The sequence below is a fragment of the Colobus angolensis genome, unplaced genomic scaffold, assembly GCF_000951035.1.
Source record: "Colobus angolensis palliatus isolate OR3802 unplaced genomic scaffold, Cang.pa_1.0 Scaffold13, whole genome shotgun sequence".
In the NCBI taxonomy this organism is placed as follows: Eukaryota; Metazoa; Chordata; class Mammalia; order Primates; family Cercopithecidae; genus Colobus; species Colobus angolensis.
This window is the reverse complement of record NW_012114252.1, coordinates 17,021,917-17,041,253: the sequence shown is the minus strand read 5'-3', so window position 1 is coordinate 17,041,253 and position 19,337 is coordinate 17,021,917. Positions and strand designations below refer to the sequence as shown.

Below are 19,337 nucleotides of genomic sequence, written 5' to 3'. Positions count from 1 at the left end.
CCCGCCGCATTCTGATGATGAAGGTGAGTCTGTCTTTCCCAGCTATGTCCAGAGCTGCGAGGCCCCTGCGTTTCGGGAAGCTTGCCGTTTGCGCGGCTGAGGTTGCTGCTGCTGTCTTGTCCTCCACAGGTAGCATTTCCTTTAAAATTCTCCTGATAACGGCTTTCCTGGATGACTGGATAATGTGTCCCTGGAAAAGGTCTCCTTTGCAGCTGAATGCTAGCTCTAGAGATCAGAAAGATTTCTTCCTGTAGGAGCCATAGGAAAGAGCCCTCTCTAAGTTTTTGAGAATGCATACAACCCCTTGATGCCAGGGGGTCGCTTTCCTTGGGGAAGTTTTATATTTATTTCCAGGGGAAAGTTTCAGTTGGTAAATATGATGTGGCAGGAAGGTAATCAAATGCATTGAAGTTTCACATCAGTTCCTGTGAACTGTGGAACAATTCATTTGTAATGAAGCCGCCATCAGTAATTAGATTTGTTTCATTCGGAGGTCAGCTTTTTTAGCAGGTGGTCGACACAGGGAGCATGCAGCAGCTGTTTGGATACAGGGTCCAGAAAACCCTTTGTAAATTCAGCGTCTCCGTAACTACTTTAATCACATTGTTGGCTGGCCTGCCGCTGACTGTATGTAATAATGGAAAGATGTCCTGCGTGCTGAAACAGTAGCTGCCCTATTAGGTTATTCACATTGCTTTGATATGTTCTGGTAGAGTTGGGTCTGTTGTAGCCATTTTGGTTGTTTCAAGTTTTTTTTGTTTTGTTTTGTTTTAATTTAGAGAACAGTAATGCCTAGCTTCCATTTTTAACTAACACTTCAGTGAAACATTTTTTTCCAAGAGGGAAAAAATTTTGGCCTAAGTAAAGTAGTGGGCTCTTTTTAAAAAAAAAAAAAAAATTAATTTAACTTTAATGTGAGCAAATCTGTATTGGTATGGTGTTTTGCAATGCATTACACTGACTTTGTTGAGAATTTCGAGTACTCATGCCTTATGTCTGGGGTTGCCATTCCCTATGCATCACATACTAGTTAGTTAACATAGCATGTTGCTTTTCCCATGTAATTTTTTCCTTATGTAATACCGGTACATAGAATGACTTGATACAAAAGAATGGCTGGCTTGATACAAAAGAATGGCTGGCTGATATCCAGATAACGTATAATACATGGGCTTCACCACAATCAGGCTCTGAATAAATACAGACCTGTCAGAGATTGATAAAATAAACTACAATGGATAGTGCTGTTTAAACAGTCCATTCAATAACATATATAAGCCAGCCTGCCTTCCATTGTGTCTGAAATTCTTATTTTTGTAGGTAAACAAATGCACATTCAGCACTGATTGAATAGCCCCTTGAACTATGCTCCACAGTTTGCGTTTGGGTTAATCTTGTCGGTTTTAATATAGAGAGAAAAAAGCTCAAAGCACCAGGGGTGGAATTGTTAGTGCTTTCACATCCACATTCCTCACATTTTGTCAGGATGATAAACTGTAGGTAATGGACTGTCGTCGTTCTACAGGACAACTGAGCCAGGCAGAGCACAAAGACCAAGCAAAAACGACACCTCACAACATGCTTGGTAGCCTTGTTTTCAGATGAGAATTTATTTGAGAATCATGTGTCTAGGGACTGCACATCTTAACCTCAACAATTACAGCTTCAAGCCCCAGAAACAGGAGCTAGAGGTTAAGATGATTTGTTAAGCACTTGGTTCTAAATCTTTTACAAAGCATAAGCTGTTGACGCTTGCTCTACTGATGCAAAGAAATGCAAATGACTCCAACATTTCCAAAGGCTTCTGACTTAAGCTAAAGTATGTGGACAGGTGAATTAGCCATTGACCTGAAGACCAGCTAAAAACTATGCGTTTGAATGGTTTCTCCAGGTAGAGTCAGCTGAAGAACAATTGGTAGATTTATATTAAAACCTCTTGTCTGTAAACTTACTGAGGTGCATCCTTCGGTTGGTGGATCAGTGAGATAATTGCCTTCAGATGAACATGTGACTGGAGCAGCTAAATCCTTGCTGTCTTTCCTTCCACTGAAATCTTCCAGGTAGCTCCCGAGAGCTTCAGGATGACACCAAACTTCGGGCGACGTTTTAGAGTGCGTTCACCTAATGGGAAACTATTAGATCCCAGCATGACTGCAGTAATGCGTCATAGGAATGGGAGTGGCAGGGAAAAAGGAAATACAGATTGTAGACTCTAATACAAAAATTTTTAGGAAAGGTATTTCTTTAACATTTTATGAAAACTTCATTCTTAAAAGGCTTAATTGCAAATTAGACAAAAAAGAAGTGCTCTTCTAAGGAAGATGATTAAACTGGTCCTCCTATCAGCCTAATCTCTGCCTGCCTTTGCTGCTGACATAAAGAACCTGTTTTTCAGGTCACTTAATATACATCTACATAGATTTGCTTATGAGCTCACCCTTTGTGTAGCGGAGTAGAGCCTTAAAGAGGAGTGCTCAACTGTTTAAAATATTTTGATTAAAATATGCAGAACCCATAGAACTATAAGCTTCTAGTCAGGAATTAGCTCTTTCAGGGAAGAGCTCCCCCTTTCTTTTTAAGGGGGGAATTAGAAAGAGGCTGGGGGAGGAATATAAGAACAGCAAAGAAGGAAGGATAGCAAATGGGACATGTTCCGAACAGCTTGGAAAAACTCCTGTGGCTTCATTGTCTCTATAAAGCCAAAGAATACAAAGACGTAAGTAATTCAGCCCTTCTCCCATGATGGAAGGTGGAAGCCATTGACATGCCTCCCCTGTTTAACTTGTTTAACTCCCATTTTAAATTCAGCACGATACTGGCCGTGTGAACTCTGAAGATTTCTTTAGTAATCCATTTTGTAGTTCCGAATCAAAAACAAAGTGAAAGGGTCTGACACAATTTGCTTTTATTTTCAGGCAAATCAACCCTGGTCATAGTTAATAAGGGGATTACAACTCAGACTAGGTCTTTACAGATGTGATGTAAATCAAGGGCAGAGTATAAAGAAACTGATCCCTTTTGATTGAAGTATGGTAAAAAGGCATAGAGAAACTAGCAGCAGTAATCTGATTGTATGGCAATAAAACCACCATTTTCTGTCTTTCAGATAAAAATAATGTGGTAAATCCATGCAGTTCATAAGATGTAAAGGCAGATAAAGGGTGAAGCCATGGCAACATATAGATTAGCTTGATGTTAGAAATGACATGTCTCTGAAAAGGGTGCGGGACGAAGGCCCTTGCCTCCAGGCTGTTGGGCATTATGTGAGAACCACACAGACTTGGAAACTGGGATTAGGAAGTGTGAAAGCTCTACTTGTGGTCTGGGATGGCTGAGGCGGTAAAGAAAAGCTGCTCAGTTCTTGCTCATTGGTGGTGGATAATATGGCAAAGGTAGATTTCATTGACTGCCTTTTTTATAGATTGAGATAGAGGCTGATTAAAACTTCAGATCACTGCAGTTGTTAGGGCCTGGGAGATTTTCCTTTTTAACTCCTGGCCTAACAGCGGCAGCCGTTCTGTAGGATTAACTGCACTTCGCGGTCGTTGCCTTAATCTATTTGGGCTTCAGGCAGGGACATGCTGGGAAGGAACAGAGACCAGAGGGGATAGGTAGGGCTGGGGTTATCTGAAAAGAAAACAGAGACCTTTTGATTTCAGCCATCTTTTCAGGCCCAGCTCCCTCTCCCGCTGCATGGGAGAAGCAAAGGTAAACAGGGCGCATTGTCCCTCTCCCCCAGCCACAGAGCTCTTCTGTGAGTGTTGGCTTTCCCACTGTGGAAAAAAAGATATCATACAATTTTTAAAAGGGGAGGGGGGAATTCAGTTTTAATTCAAATGAGTAGTAATCCAAGATGCCAGAAGCAGTGGGCTCTACCTAGATGTAGTTTTACTCATAAATGTGAGTCTTAAACTTTGAGTTGAATGGGGTAGGCTACCTTAGTGTAAACTACAGGATTATAAAAATGTTAGTGCTGCCCAGCTTTAAAGTCAAAAACAAACAAATCTCTGTGCTGTTGTTGTCCTGAACAACCTTGTAAATAAGCTAGACTTTTGTTTTTGCCTTCCATACTTTCCATTTCAGCCATGAAACAAAATAAGTCATTGCAACCACGATTGGGTTCCATGCAGAGTGACATCCTCAATTGGGTCAAGCCAGAAGGAAATACTTGCTCGATTGCCTCCTATTTGGCATCATAGAAAAGTCTTGGCACTTCTTTCAGAGCGTCTGAACTCTCAAGACATTGAAAATGCCAAAGGCTGCAAACACCACGAGTGTCTTTCTTGATGGAGTGCATCTTGGTGTGTTTTACAGAGGGGAATTCAGTGCTGTTGTGTTTTTGTTTTTGTTTTTAACAGCAACATAGGGCCCTTCTAGACTCTTGGATTCTCTAAGTGTCTGATGAAAATGGTCATTAAATAGTACGTATTATATTTTAGACCCATTTCACTGATTTTGTTCCAAATTCTCACCTGACTTGAGCATCTGTTTGGGGCTGTAGATATATTGCCTTTGTTGCCTGTTTTTCTCATTACTATGGGAATTACTATAGCCACTACTATGTAGCTCTCATAGACCAAAAACATTTTTAAAGTATGGCATATAGGCTGGCCATATCCAGTGCCTGTTACTTTACCTTCTTTTTCTAACTTAATTCAGCAACCTCTATTAATAGATGCATTTCATGTGTCTAGCTTCATCAGAGAAGGGATACCCCCTAATTTACAAGCTGCTCACATCCAAGCACCTTGCATTCTACACTTGACAATGATTGCTAATGGCCCATTCAGCTAAAGTATTTGCTTGTTAACAGGGAACAGAGCATGATAAATGTCCAGCAAGCTTGCCGCCTCCTTCAGCTTTTCAAACGCAGACTGGTGCATATTTATGGCAGGCAAATGACAAAAGAAACAGCTGAATTGCCCTGGCCTCCAGCTTTCTATCAGAAACAGGGTGAAAGTGATTAAAGCAGTCATTCAAGAAAGCCCTGCCATTTGTTTACTAACCTTCATCCAACATTTAGCTTTGCAGTCTACCTGTGAGAAGATACTTCAGAAGTATTAGAGATAAGGAAGGAGGATCTAGCAAACCCAGTGAAAAGAGTAGGTGACCAGTTATAAAATGCTCTCCATGCACATCAAATGCCAGGCAAACCTATTTCTGTTATTCCAGCAGAGATCCGCAGTGGCTCTAGACTATTAACATGTTTTCCTTTCATGTATAAATTCAAATATGTAATTCTAGTCCAAAGCATTCTGTGGCTGGTAAGTACATACTTGCTGATTTCAAATAAGAAAACGTAGCAAAGGAAAGCTCCATTAAACAAGTTGTTTCTGCCCTTAGTAATTCTCTAAACAAAATAGGAAGAAAAAGTGGGTAGTAGTAGTAGTGGAGTATGAATAGTGTGCTCTTTTCATTCTCTAAACCCCGAGTAGGTAGCGCTCAAACTGCTCTGTGGGGGGCACGCAGTGAGAGCCCCGTGAATGAACCACTGCTGTTCTGCCATACTTTATTAATTTATTTATATTATTATTTTATTGTTTTTATATATTATTATAATTATGTATTTATATTACTAGTATATGTTCTCAATTTAAATCCTGTTGCATCCAATTTTAATTACAATATTTGTATCTGTCTTCCCATACTTGCTACCCACGTACCCATTGCCACTGCGGCCTCATCCATGTTTTCCGTGTACACCACTCTCCTGTCACCCCAGAATAATTATGAGTGCTACCCAGACTTTTGAAACCAGAGTCAACATGTTTGTGTGTGAGGAAAGCCTGTAATGCTCCTTATTGCCTGCCCATTCTACTGTTGTTCCCAATCCATGCTCCCTGCAGGGCACCTAACCTGGGTGCATGGCAAAGAATTTCCGACCTTCAGAGCAAGAAGTGTTTCTCAATTGATCTCTTCCAGCCTAAGGTTATAGCTGATGAATTACAATCCTTGCTCTTTCCACACCTTTACCTGGACTTACCAGGGCCCTAAAATATTTGCCCGGAATCAGAATTGTCTAATGAGTGAGTGGGGCAGGGCAAATCATGTTCAAGACCAGCTGAGAATGTACCTAGCTGCAGAAGTTAGAAAATGTCATCTTTTACTTATCTACCAGAAATATATTCGAGGTACATTTTATATTTTTTAAAAAAGCAAGTTCTCATACGCCTTGAATCTGCCCTTTCTATGGGAAAATGAATCATTATTATAATGGACTATCCAGTAAAGTTCATGATTTCTCCTAGACATGTTCTGTCTCTTTCCGACATAGATCAAGAGTGATCTCTTAAGTCTTTTCTTCGTAATCCATAGCACTTTGTACTTTGATGTACTTCGAAAAAACCATTTACACGGTACATCATGATTGACAGGCAAGTCTTCACCACTCTACCTGTCCTAAAAGTCAGGGACACACCTTCTTCATTTCATCAGTCCCTACTTCTGTCCAGCATTGGCATTCAGTAAGCTTTAGTGGAATGGACAGACAACCCAGATTTGTGTTGATGGCAGCTTACCCTGTCTTAACTGTCATCCTTCTGCTAGGAGACGTGGATGAGACCTGAGTCAATGGGACTACTCAGAGGTCCCTGGCTCTTGAACTTTAGGGCACCAGAATCCCCTGCAGGGCTTGAGAAAACACGGGTTTCTGGGCCCCACCCCCAGAGTTCCTGATTCCTGAGGTCTGGGGTGGGGCTTGAAGATGGACACGTTTAACAAGCTCCCAGGTGATGCTGGCCAACTGCTGCCTCAAGGCCACGCTGAGAACCCTCGCCCTACACCAACCTTTCTGGGAAAACAACTCAACATAAACACTGTTTGGGAATCTCTGAAGAAATCTGTGGTCCCTGCCTTGCTGGAGAAGCAACAGGAATCTAAACCATTGATGGTGGAGAATTTGTTGTTAATTCAACAAGCAGCTATTAAGTGTTAGGCCTGTTACTTGGCTCTAACAATACAAGGCAGAGTGACCTGTACCCTCGAGATTTAAAGCCTAAGTCCAGTAGAGAAAAACCCAGGTGGGAGCAAGCACATTTAGAGGTAGGTGCCTGGTGCAAGGTGGGGACACAGAAGAAGGGAATGGCATTTGCCCCTGGAGGGGTCTGGAAACAGCCCAGGGGAGGAGGAGCTTGAGTCTTGAAATACTGTGGATATCTCTAAGCAAAGTCACAGTAGACAGCTGAAATAAAGAAAATAGTAAGCAAGCCAAAGGAACAGTATTTCAGCCAAGGGCAGTGTGTGTCTATCACGTCCACCTGTGAACATGCCCCAGGATTCCCTACATCAGGCCATTGCTCAAGACAGATGCCTCACAGGAACAGCTAAACCACTGATTTCAGCTACCTTTTCATGTGAGAATTATCAGTACCTACTGCTTTTCAAAATGAGTATGATCATGGAAAGGTGAGGCAATTCAGTTTCACAAAGACAGTAGGGCAAGTGCCCTTGTAGTTTAATTAAGGGCACATGCTTTAGAGTTGGGCTATGTGAGTCCAACCCCAGTTTAGCCATTTATTAGCTGTGTAGCTTTAGGAGCAGTAGCTTTACTGTCTCTCAGTTGTCGCATCTCTAAAATAGGGACAATAACAATAGTGCTGAATAAAAGAGTAACACAATTTTGGTCAACATTTAGTGTATTTAAAGAGCTAAGCTCCGTGATTGGCACAATGAACCAATCAATAAAACACCAGTTGTTATTAATAAAAGTCAGTTGAATGTGTACTGTGTGCCTGGCCGTGGTTCAATTTGCCTTTGCATACAAGGAAAAAATTAAAATACTCTGTTAATAAAGACTATAGCGTAATACTTTCACCTTAAACTCCTTGATGTTAATTTATTTTGTTTACCTGCCAAACTTCTACTCATTCCTTATGACTTTCTGCTACCTGAAACGCTCTTTGTATTTCTTTTGTCCTGCTAAATTAAGTTCTCTCTCCTCTGCTTTCCTACTTTTGGTGCTTTTTTATAACACTTTTAACCCTGGACTTTCTCATTCCGCTGTGCAACTGTGGACTAAGAGGAGGCTCTTTGAATTCATTTTGTGTGTTCTAGTAGAGAGTACTGCGGACAGTTGGGTTGTTGAATGAATACATTAATTCAGCCTGGAGGGATGGGCAGTGTTGTATTTTTTACATGGATATTACATGATATTTAGAAAACTGCTTAACTGGTGGACGCTGTTTTATGAACAGCGTTTTGTGTATAGCACTCACTATGTGCCAGCTGCTGTTCTACCTGCCTGACAAATACCCCTAAAACCTTCATGGTAACTGTATGAGGGAAGTACTTTTATTGTATCCATAATACCAATGGGGAGACTGTGGCCAAATTGGTTAATTAACTTAGCCAAAGTCATATTGAACTAATAAGTGAATTTAAACCCAGCTAGTCTGGGGCCAGGGTCCGTCTTTTAATCCTCTGCCTCCTGCTTATTTTGGTGCATGGAGTAGTCTTTATCATATAACTAAATTAAGCATGCATTTGCTTAAAACAGTGCATACATGATGGATCAAAAAGTTTGTGGTATAATTGTTTTAATTCTGTCATTATCCATTTTGATTTATAGTCACTTTCTTATGATAGTCATGTAGTTTTAAATGGATCCTTTGAATTTGGGTATAATAAGATTATACCCAATGGAAACAGAATAATGATCAGCCCATTTAAAGGATGACTAGAGAGTTATTACAGTATATAATAGTCATGCATATACTGAGTATTATTCCTTTGACTGGTAATATTTTCCTTTTAAAAACTGAAACATTCACTTGCTCCTTGTTGGAAGAAAAAGAGGTCAGATTTTTGAGGGGAGATCCATTTGGTGAGATGCTGAGTGTGTGTCAAGCTAAGGAGATAGTATGACATCTTTTTTAGAGTCTAGTCACAATTAAATGCCATTTTATTTTGGATTTTGGGATTTGTGCCAGCTTCCAGCTTGTCAGAGCTGAGAAGACTCAAATCAAGTCCAGGCTTATTTCTACAGCAAACTGGGATTCTGGCTTCTTGCCTGTGGATTCATTCAGTACAGCCCATCTGGCTTTTGATGTTCTGCAAGTTTGGAGCCATTTGTTTAAGGAAGCCAGGCGGTGAATATTGGTGGGCCTGGGGTTCTCTTGACTCCAAGTGGTGCCCCTTGGTTTGCACTTTCACCATGCTTAGCATCTGCTTACCTGGGGACCACGCAGCCGCCAGCCAGAGGTCTCCAACAACCAAATCTTCATGCCTTTTAGAACTCAGGGCCCCCAGCACATCCTCCTTCCTCCTCCTCGTCCAATTACTTTCATGCCGTTCTCAGTAGCTGCTTGTTTGAATCACTTACAGTATTTAACTTCTGGGGTGTTTTTGGGTTTTGGTCAAGGTAATTCCAGACTGGATGTGGTGACTAAGCAGGAAATAAATGGGTCGTTCACAAAGTTACAGTGGAGCGCTGTTTCTGTTTTCCTAAGTTGCACAGTTGCGGGGATGATCCGTATGGAAGTCAGGAACCGAGTCTGATTTTGCACCCTTTTGATGTTAGCACTACAGACCTGGCTGTTTTGTAGCCTGCTTTGTTTTTCTTCCTTTTCTTCCCTAACTCCACGGGCTGTGGCAAAGCCCTGAGACGTGCAGGAAAATGTCTCCTGTCATACGCCCACAGCAGACCTAGCCCTGACCCTCCTCTGAAGCCCGGGAAGGAGGTGTCTATGAGGCAGCCTGCTTGTAAAGCAATTGCACACAGCCTTGTAAACTGTGTTACTAGGCTGATTATGCTTGACTGGCAAGGTGAATCTCTTATAGCAAGAGAGAACTTGGAGAGTGTTATCTCATCTTATGCCTTATCAATTTGTTCGTTCTTTAATGACACAGACACCTATTGAGCGCCCTGTTTATGCAAGGTACCTGGTCGGGGGTCAGAGGGAGGGTCCCATGGTAAACAAGACAGACTCAATCCTGGAGGAGCAGGAATGGCAGCCCCTTGCTGGGCTGTTGGCCCCACCAAAAGGGAGAAGTTTCCCTTTAATAATACATGGGTGAATCATTTTTGTCAATAGGCAAAATTCTTTGTAGTTAAAAAAAAATGTGATGGTAGGAAGGAAAGGGATGGGCAGAGGGTTAAAACAAAAGATTTGCTCTCCCTAACTCTAGATTGTCATATTGTTGTGCTTTTCACTGTATCTTAATTCAATTTCTTCGAGTTTTTTTAATGCCAAGGCATTCCATATCTATATGATTTACGTGAGCCTTTCATCTCCGTGATTTTTCCCACTCAGGTAAATGAGCAAATGGATTTGAACACTCATGTCTAAAACAAGAGAGAACCAGCTGGAAATGCCCTTTGAATTTCTTTCTCTATGAAACCATTTTTCTTTCTGGTGCCTCACCTATAAATAACAGGAGTTCCACCTTCCTTTATAGACTCTTGCTAAAAGCGTGGTTGGGAACAAGACCGTACAGGTGCACACAAATTACAGTTGGGAAAGAAGCCTGCAGTGCATCTTGTCTCTGAGGGTTATGAAATCCTCCTGTTAGTAATGGAGCCGGCGTGGTCAAGCCAATAGGATGAAATTTGGCATTTGTGAGATCACACCCCTTCTCACTTGCCCACTGTACATAGCATCCCAGCCTTACTCTTCAAATCTCCACATTTTTTCTTATCTAGCTGCAAAATTCATGGGCTGCTTTCTTTGGTGTGCGTGTGTGTGTGTGTGTTTGGTAAATAAAGACCTGCATTTTTATTTTGAGACAGGTGGTTAAGTTTTGTCTGTAATTTCATGGCCGAGATTATTAACTAGTCTCTTAACTTTGGAAAAGACAACAATGATATTTGGGGATCACACACTTAAAGTTAGGCTTCTACATGATTAATACAAAAGTAGATGGTATTTCAGCCTCTGCCTGTTACAGGTATGTCCCTCTGTGAATTGGAGGCTTTGTGACAGTGAAAATCATGGCACAGATAAAAATTAAATAAATATTTCTGCTATTTTCCTGAAGAAAAAAAAAAAAGCTTAAACTGTGAGAATACTGTCTTGGAGCATTTTAAAATAAAATTAACTTTAGCCACCAGGATTTTTTTTTTATCACAAATAAAAAACAAGATTAACATCAAAAGGAGTCAGTTTTGTGCAGCACTGTGGCCTATGAAATGTAATATTATTTTGACTCGTATGCTAATTGTAGACTGACAGAGGAAAATGGATGATGTTTAAATAAAAGGATACACAGCATCACACGCACCTCTATCAAATGCAGGTTGAGGTCTTTGGGCCAGGAACTGGGGGCCCTCTAGCTCTGTTATTGCAGATTCAAGTTTGACAAATGAAACTTTCCTTTAGACTGTAGTTTAATTACTTTTTTTCAAAGGTATGCATGCTGAAGAGGCACAAATACACCTCACCTTGAAGAGTTGCTAAACTGGTTTGTGTGCCTATCAGCTCGCCTCGCCGTGTGTTTGAATTTCTGTGCTTCTCATCTTTCCTTTTCTTGAAAAGATTTTGCTTGTCCTTGGTGTGAATTGTGTCCCCACCCCTACCCACCTAGTCTTTGCTCTCAGATTTATAACACTTTAATGGTTCCAAATTGGATAGCCTGCTCTTAGACCCCTTTTCTTTTCCTTGAATAAATCAGGTTCATGTTGCAGATGATATTTGTTTTAGGGAAGTGTGAAAGAAGGGGCACCTGTGAAAACAGGCAATTGTTCCAACACACATATACATTCAAATTAAAGCAGAAAATGTCAATTAAAACCTCCAATTACTACCTTATTTCTTGGAGGTTTAAAGCCACTGAGAAGATAGTGGTGCACTCGCTGGAAGTTTTAAGGTAATTACTTTTTACTCTAAGCCGTGGTATCTGGTAACCTAATTCCGTATAAACCTGACACCCTATCACTACACCCCAGTATTTCTCTGATTTCAGAATAAGTCTGTGTAGAAACTTGTTCTGATGTTAAAGTGCAAAAGGGGGCAGTAAAGTGCTATCCACAAAAAAGGAATAAAACATTTTCCAAGTATTTCTTATTATTGTCTGTGTCTTTCTTAGGCCCTGCCTTTATTTATTCATTTTATAACAAAACTCTTATGTTTGGAGCATTGAGAGAATACCTTATTAAGCTGTTGCAGCAATCTAGCATTAAATGGAAGTCATGCAAGACTGAAGATCTTGCCTGTTGATGAAGTGTGCCATCAAATTCACATGCTCATGATGCAGAGTCCTTCTTTGGGAGTATTCATATCCCCAAGTGCACAGAGCACTTCGGAAAGGAGCCTTGGTCTTTGGTGTTAATGCTCTTCTAGCTCCATATAGACGTGGCAGGCCCAAAGTACATGGTGGGGTGAAGGGTCAAGGGTTTGGGCTTATCCAGAGCAGCGTGCATCCTTTGTCAGGAGGTGACTGGAAACACCAGCCAATTACAGCAGAACTGCAGACTGCTCATCCGCGTTCGGAATTGCAGAGGAACCAGTTTGCACTCTGACTTCTCTTCTTCACTGTGGGCTTTGGCGTTTAATTAAAAATTAAAGCCTTTTATGGAAAAAGTACATGTTTTCCAAAATGGGGTAAATTTGAAGTGTACTTAATACAGAACACTGGCTTGGGAATAAACCTGTGATATTACTGACTTCTGGTTTGTAGCTGCTAGGCTGAGCCTCTTTGTAAAGCTGGGATTTAGAATCTTTGAAATGTTTGTACAGTTCAATGATTAAGCATAAATTGTATATATTCCCTATTTTTCACTGATTTGAGTAAACAAGTTTGTTACAGCTTCTGTGGACTCAGAGAAATAGGTCACAACTTTAACTAGGATAATTTTATTTATCTGCTTGCTAGGGAATTTCATCAAAAGTTTAAGTCTATAGGCATTAAATATTTTAAATGCTTATTTTTAAAGTCAGTTATGAAAGATAGTACAATTTTTCTGAAACTACATTAAAAAATAATGTTTTAATATTATCACAAAAGCATTGACTGTTTATTGCAAAGAAAACACAGAAAGCTAAAAATCATTCTAAGTCCACCATTCCGTAGCCCAAAGTGTTCTCAGGTAAAGGCGGTGTGTGTGACCATTTGTTTATGGTTGTCTCCGTGCAGTCAGCAAAATAAACAGAACAACATACCATGTATCATTGATGTGTATATTTTCAACTGAAATCAGCCATCTGCTTACAACGATCATATACACTAATGATATAATTTTTAAATGAAAAGAAAAATAAAATTAATTCTTTGTGGAGAGTAATGCGAATTGACTTATGAATCTCGTCCTGCTTGGCAGTTTGCTCCAGAGGTAGAAGAGCTTTATGTGTGGGCCTCCTCCCCCCACACATTTATTCCATTTGCATGTGCGTGCTCCAGCATCCATGTCAGGACTCCCCTTGTCCTGTTACATGAGTAACATGGCCCTGTTTCTCAAGTGCATGATAACTGCCGTAATTACACATGAATATTAAATATTTAAATAGATTTTTACATGTGTAATATTAGGTAGAAGTGGCTCTGGATCAAATCTGATGCTTTTTAAATAGAAGCTTTCCCACGGCATTTCCAAGCACTGTCATCATGTCTGTGTCGATTTAGGGTTTACCTGGCCTAGTTATGTCTGGACAAAGAAACTGGTAGTTGCTGTTTGTATCTTTTTGTTCTGATCTCTTTATTCTGTCAGCTGAGTATTCTTGCAGTCAGTTACTAACATATTAACTCATCCTTGTTTGGAAGCTTTGGCCTGTTCTTCCATGGTTTCCCTCCGTGGATCTCCCGCGTCCCTCAAGAGAGCCAACAGGCATATTTTCACACATTTCATTTGTATTTTCAGAGACTACACCAGCATCGAGTGGCCCCCCAGCGATATGGGTTTTCTTCTCAGTGAATCTACACTCTTTGGCCAACCTTGAGAAAACTTGTAAGAAGGCATCAGATGTTTGTGCTTAAGGTGCATGTAGTATGGTCAGAGGAAGAAAGAAGCAGAGAAAGTGGAGTAGCTGTGGGTGGGAGGGGGAGCAGGGAGTGCAATTTCAGGTTCACTACACAGCTCTCCATAAACTTCTCCACTGCTGGCTTCCCACGGATCCTCCTGTTACACTGGGCAAAGTGCAGAAATAGAGCAGGCAACCACTGCCTCCCTCCTTCTCCCAGGCACCCTGTGAGACCCGATAATGCAATACCAGTCAGCAGAAAAGTCCAGACTTGACATCCCAATGTGCCATGGTCTGGTCTGTGAATGAAAATCACGTGACATGACCTCTGAACTCTAAGTGACTGGTTTGTGTTTTCAGTGTATTAGGCCCGTATTTTAAACAAGCATGTGCTCATAGTGTAGGTTAAAACTTTCTGCTGTCTTCATTAATTATGCTATGTTCCAGTCTATTAATATTAAAGAATATTGTGTTACATAATGACTTTTTTTTTTTTGGAGACGGAGTCTCACTCTGTTGCCCAGGCTGGAGTACAGTAGTGTGATCTCAGCTCACTGCAACCTCCACCTCTGGGATTCAAGCAGTTCTCTGTCTCAGCCTCTGAGTAGCTAGGATTACAGGCGCCCGCCACCATGCCCAGCTAAGTTTTGTATTTTTGGTAGAGATAGGGTTTTACCATCTTGGCCAGGCTGATCTTGAACTCCTGACCTCATGATCCACCCGCCTCAGCCTCCCAAAGTGCTGGGATTATAGGCATGAGCCACCACGCCTGGCAACATAATGACTATTTTTTAAAGTTTTTACAGTTATGACTGTGAAGTTGAAATGTCTAAATTATGGAGATCCAGTTTAGATTACTAAATATTTATGTCTAATTGAGATTATTAGACTTAGCCAAAGTATCCATGTAGAAGTATTAGAGTCTAAATTGCTGAAAAACTTGAAAAAGCTTGGATTAAGTTCAATAGGTAATCCAAGAGGAAAAATAGATTCCAATATCAGATCATTTCACCATAGGCATGTTAAGTTTGGAAGCCCTGCTTGAGTGTTTCCAGTTTTTTCCACATTATATTGTCTCTATATTTGATTCAAAGGCCAGGGCATCTATTGTCTTGCTTAGGACTGATTCACTGGGAAAAACCGTTGGAGTTGCCTATTTCCACTCAGTATGCCTCACCCTTAGAGCAGCTTCCCATGGTTCCCAGGGAGACCCTCCAGTGAGAATGCAGTAAGCCACACGCCGTGGCCCGGGAAGCAGTCCTAAACCTGGAGGTTCTCTTGATGGAAAGGATGAGGCAGCCTTCCCCTCCCAGGAAGACAGTAGAGAGCCTGCTCTGACTTTGCTCAGAGACAGAACTGGTCTGACTCAGTTCTCTCTCCTATGTGGGACATGAATCACTCTTGGTGGTCTTTGCTTTTTATTTGAGCTTAAAATCAGCAGACTTTATTAAATGACACCCCTCTCTAACCACTTTCTGTCTGGGCGAAGTTTAACAAGAACAGCCTCCCCCCATGCGGTATGGGTTGTAACTGTGGCAGTTTCCTTCTACTGTTTTTGGTTACAAAATGAACATTGTCTGAACACACAGAAAGAAATCTGTATTTGGCATCCATAATGGAAAGTCAGTTTAGTAATTTAAAATTAGCCAGTTGTCATCATCATAAATTCTTTTTAACACTTTCAAAGTTAGCATAGGAGAAGTGTATTGTTGAATATTACAAAATATTTAGGGCATAGATAGATGTGCTATGTAGTTTGATTTATTAATGTGTCTAAGCAATCTAAAAGTAACAGGAGTTCAAATATAAACCCCATCACTTCAAAAATAGGAACTCTGTTTACTGACTTGATTATAACATATGGAACTCAGTTATTTTCCATTAAAAAATGATAGTATTAGGAAACTTACCCCATTTGCTTTTCATATATATTCTGCTATTTGCATAATTGTCTGGAGTCCATATGTAATATTAAATGTAAAACACAAATGCCATGTAGCTGGTCTGCTTCTTCCTCACCTTTTGGTTCCTGGCCTCCTGGGGAAGGGTTGCATATCTGAGCCATGGTCTCAGACTGCCTCGGAAGAAGCCTCTTCCCTTCAGGAACCACTGATGTGTGCTTGGTGTGGAGCTGGACTTTCCCTGGCTCTCCATGTGACGCTCACATGTGCATGTGTATTGGCTTTCTCTTGATTTCCCTTAACTTCATGGCTTGTCTATGAACAGCTTGATTTGGGGGGGAAAAAATGTGTTTCCCAAAGCCAGAGTTATAATTGAATGTGCTGCAGTCAAAACGAAAAAGTGTGCAGAGAAAGGGGGCTTTTCCTGTCATGCTCATTGGGCACCAGTGTGTCTTCACCTGTTTTGTGGGTTAGGTCCATGTGTTGTGCTGAAATGAAGAACATGGGATGTATGGGGCTTTGGATGGTGCTGAGCCAAAAGCAAGTGCTCCAAAGCAGCTGTGTTTGTATTATCAGTGGTTCTGGAGGTGGCTGATTGCCTTGCATTTTAAGTAGAGAGGGATTGTAGAAGACTGCCAATACTTACAACTTTTTTCAGAGAGAAAGGGTCAGAAACTCCATTTGCAGGGCTCCTTGCTCTCCAGAAACGCCAGTGTGCCTGGGAGGGCATCTGCGGAAATCCTGTCTCTCCTCCTCAGTGTGTCCTGTCCCGACTCAGTGGTTCTGTGTTCAGAATTCCTATCATGTCTGTGACCTGCAAATAGTGGTACTTAATTCGACTTCAGTTTGTATAAATGTTAGCTTCTATTTGTTCATTCCTATTTTTTGTTCAACTAATACATTCTTTATTGAGTATCTACTCTGTGTCAGCCCCTTGGGCATTTAATATTGAATTAGTCTCATGTGGGACTTGCCTGCCCTCTGGGAGCTAGACTATACATTCCGAATGATCAGCGATCTCTACTTTTCTGTCACTCACAACATCTGGCACAAAACAGGTTACTTGAGTTGTTACACTCACAGTGCTGTTGTTTGCTGCCATGGTGCTTTAGGAAGTGTGAGAGTTCCCGGGAGGCAGAGTCAATAATGCAGACTGCACGTATCAAACACATGGCCAGGAGAGTTTAGTTCAGGCTCTCAGCTCAACTGCCCTCTGTCCACTGAGAAGCCATAATCTCATCAGTTAAAGTGACTGTGTGCTATGGCTGTTTATGTATATGCTTAAGAAGTAAAAGCTGCTAAAGCACTCAAGTATTGGGCCTTTTGTATTGATTTAATTAAAGGAGCCATCATTGTTTTAACGAGCTCTAGAAATAATTCTTGTGAAGAGCCGAGGATCAAATTCTTGCCTCACGTTTTGCCACAATGTGTTCTGAAAGGTGAATTAATGCATTTGGAATCATCAGGAATAGTGAGTTTTGTCAGGATTTACTTTTTACGAGCATATCACATATGCATATTGAAATGTGAGCCTCCCTGCCACATTTCCGTTTCTCCCTGCCACATTTCCTCCCTGCCACATTTCCGTTTTGATAAGCATCCCCCTGGGTTGCCTTCGCTGACTGTTAGAGATTTTTCACAAAGTTGGATGGTACACACTGAACAAAAACTTTGCATCAAGAAAGGCCTGGAGTGTTTGTAAAATGAATTAAAAGGCTCATTCAATTTTTATGTAACTTATGCCTTCTGAAAATATGGCCTCAAACACGAAGATCCCCGAAGCCACATCAACCCCTGCATCCCGTGTTTTCAACCTCACCACATCAGCACCAGCAAGAGCTGTCGCTGAGATGGTGAGTGATGAGAGTCAAGAGGAGTGACTTGCATGGTCTGGGAGGAAACCTCCTGTGAATCTTTAGTTAAGTAGGAAAAAAAAAAAATCCTCATGAAGGAAACAGGATCTTGGGAGCATTTTGAATGAAGAAAGAGCTTAGTGAGCCAAACTTGAGACATAGGGTGTAACGTGGGAGAGTTTTAAGATTTGCAGAGATGTACAGCTTGGAAGGGGGTGTAATGCTTTTTCTTAAAAGAGCTGAATGAATGGTTGAGGAAATGGGTACATCTGGCTTGGTAAGGATCCTGATCTCTGAAGCCTGGGAAGGCCCCGGGGCTTGTAATTTAGGAATACTTCCTCTAATAGTAGCTAACCCTTATATAGTGCTGTCTGTGAAGGCTACAAAAGGAGCAGATCTAGGATAGAAAATGTTTGGAGTGGTATGAGAAACCCTAGGCAGGAATTGACTCCTGGTGTTTGTAAACCTTAAAGATATCCTAAAAAGGTCGAGGAATAAGACAGGAGAAAAAGGAAGTGTCAGGAAGATGATCAATTTAATGTTTATGGAATTTAGTTTGTACCTGCTGCCCAGCATCTTGCCCGAGTTTTTTAACCTCAGCAGCCCATCAGAATTACTGTGTGTATGTTGGAGGGGCTGGGGGAGATAATGAAATTAGCCTCATCCACAGACATTCTGATTCAGTCTATTACTTGAGAAACTGAATTGTGTTTTGTCCATAAAGAAGATTAAAGTGTCTAGAGAGAACACATTGGCATTCACAAGGTTGAGGGGATACCACAGAGGGGCTCCCTGGGATCTGCATTTGTCAAAAGTTCTAGAGAATTCTCAACAATACTCACATGGTTGTTTTAAATATATCATTGTTATAAAAATTCATTTTTAGTTCTGTTTCACAGAAAGATTTTTTTTTTGAATGAATAAATGTCCTATGTCCTTGCTAAAGGAGCTCAGTTAAAAAAAAAAGGGGGCCATCCTTCTCTTTTGGGGATTGTACAGTAACACATTCCCAAGAAAGAGGTAACAGCCACATACATTTTTCCTGCCAATAAAGAGTGCAGATTTTTAATATGAATCCATAATATAATTTCTGTTATGTTTTGTGCTGCTTCATAACCACACTTATGCACTTTTCAGAAAATTAATACCATTCATCAGCATAAATCATAAGCTATTCCCTTGGTATGGGTTTGAAATTGGGGGTGCCCTATCATCCTTGCTTTTTCTCTTAGTGAATTATGACCCTGTAGTCATCATGGCTGGTGGGCATCTCTGGTTAAAGAAAAAGGTTGAATTGGAAGGATTCAGAGGCGATTCTTTGTTCTCAGGCTTTAATATTTTAATGAGCCTGCAGGCTTGGCTGCTTACGGAACGAGCTGGGATTTCTAAGTGTGTTGTTAGTGTTAGCACTTGTAGAAGGATGTTCATTAGGAAGTTCTTGTTTCAGATTTTCAGAGAAACTCCCCATTAAGAAAGATCATTCAGGAGCATGGCTAGCAAGAAAGAGGATAGGAAGGAGGGAGTCTTTTAGCGATAAGCATTAAGGGAATATTGTATCAGTAGTCTTAGTTCTAAAGATTTGCTTCTGAGAATTAATTGGAGCAAATACGTCTCAAGGGAAGAAAAAAAAGATTTCTAGAGCAGGGACAGTAGTTGTTGTCCTTGCAAGTAGAGGACTCTTCATTTTGCAGCTG

At 40.9% G+C, this 19,337-nt stretch overlaps 1 protein-coding gene across 1 annotated transcript in view; it reads left to right on the top strand.

Annotated features, from left to right (window-relative positions):
- EFNB2 (ephrin-B2) overlaps nucleotides 1-19,337 on the top strand; it is a 45,276-nt gene that overhangs the window by 2,367 nt on the left and 23,572 nt on the right. The gene's annotated exons all lie outside the window — the stretch shown is intronic.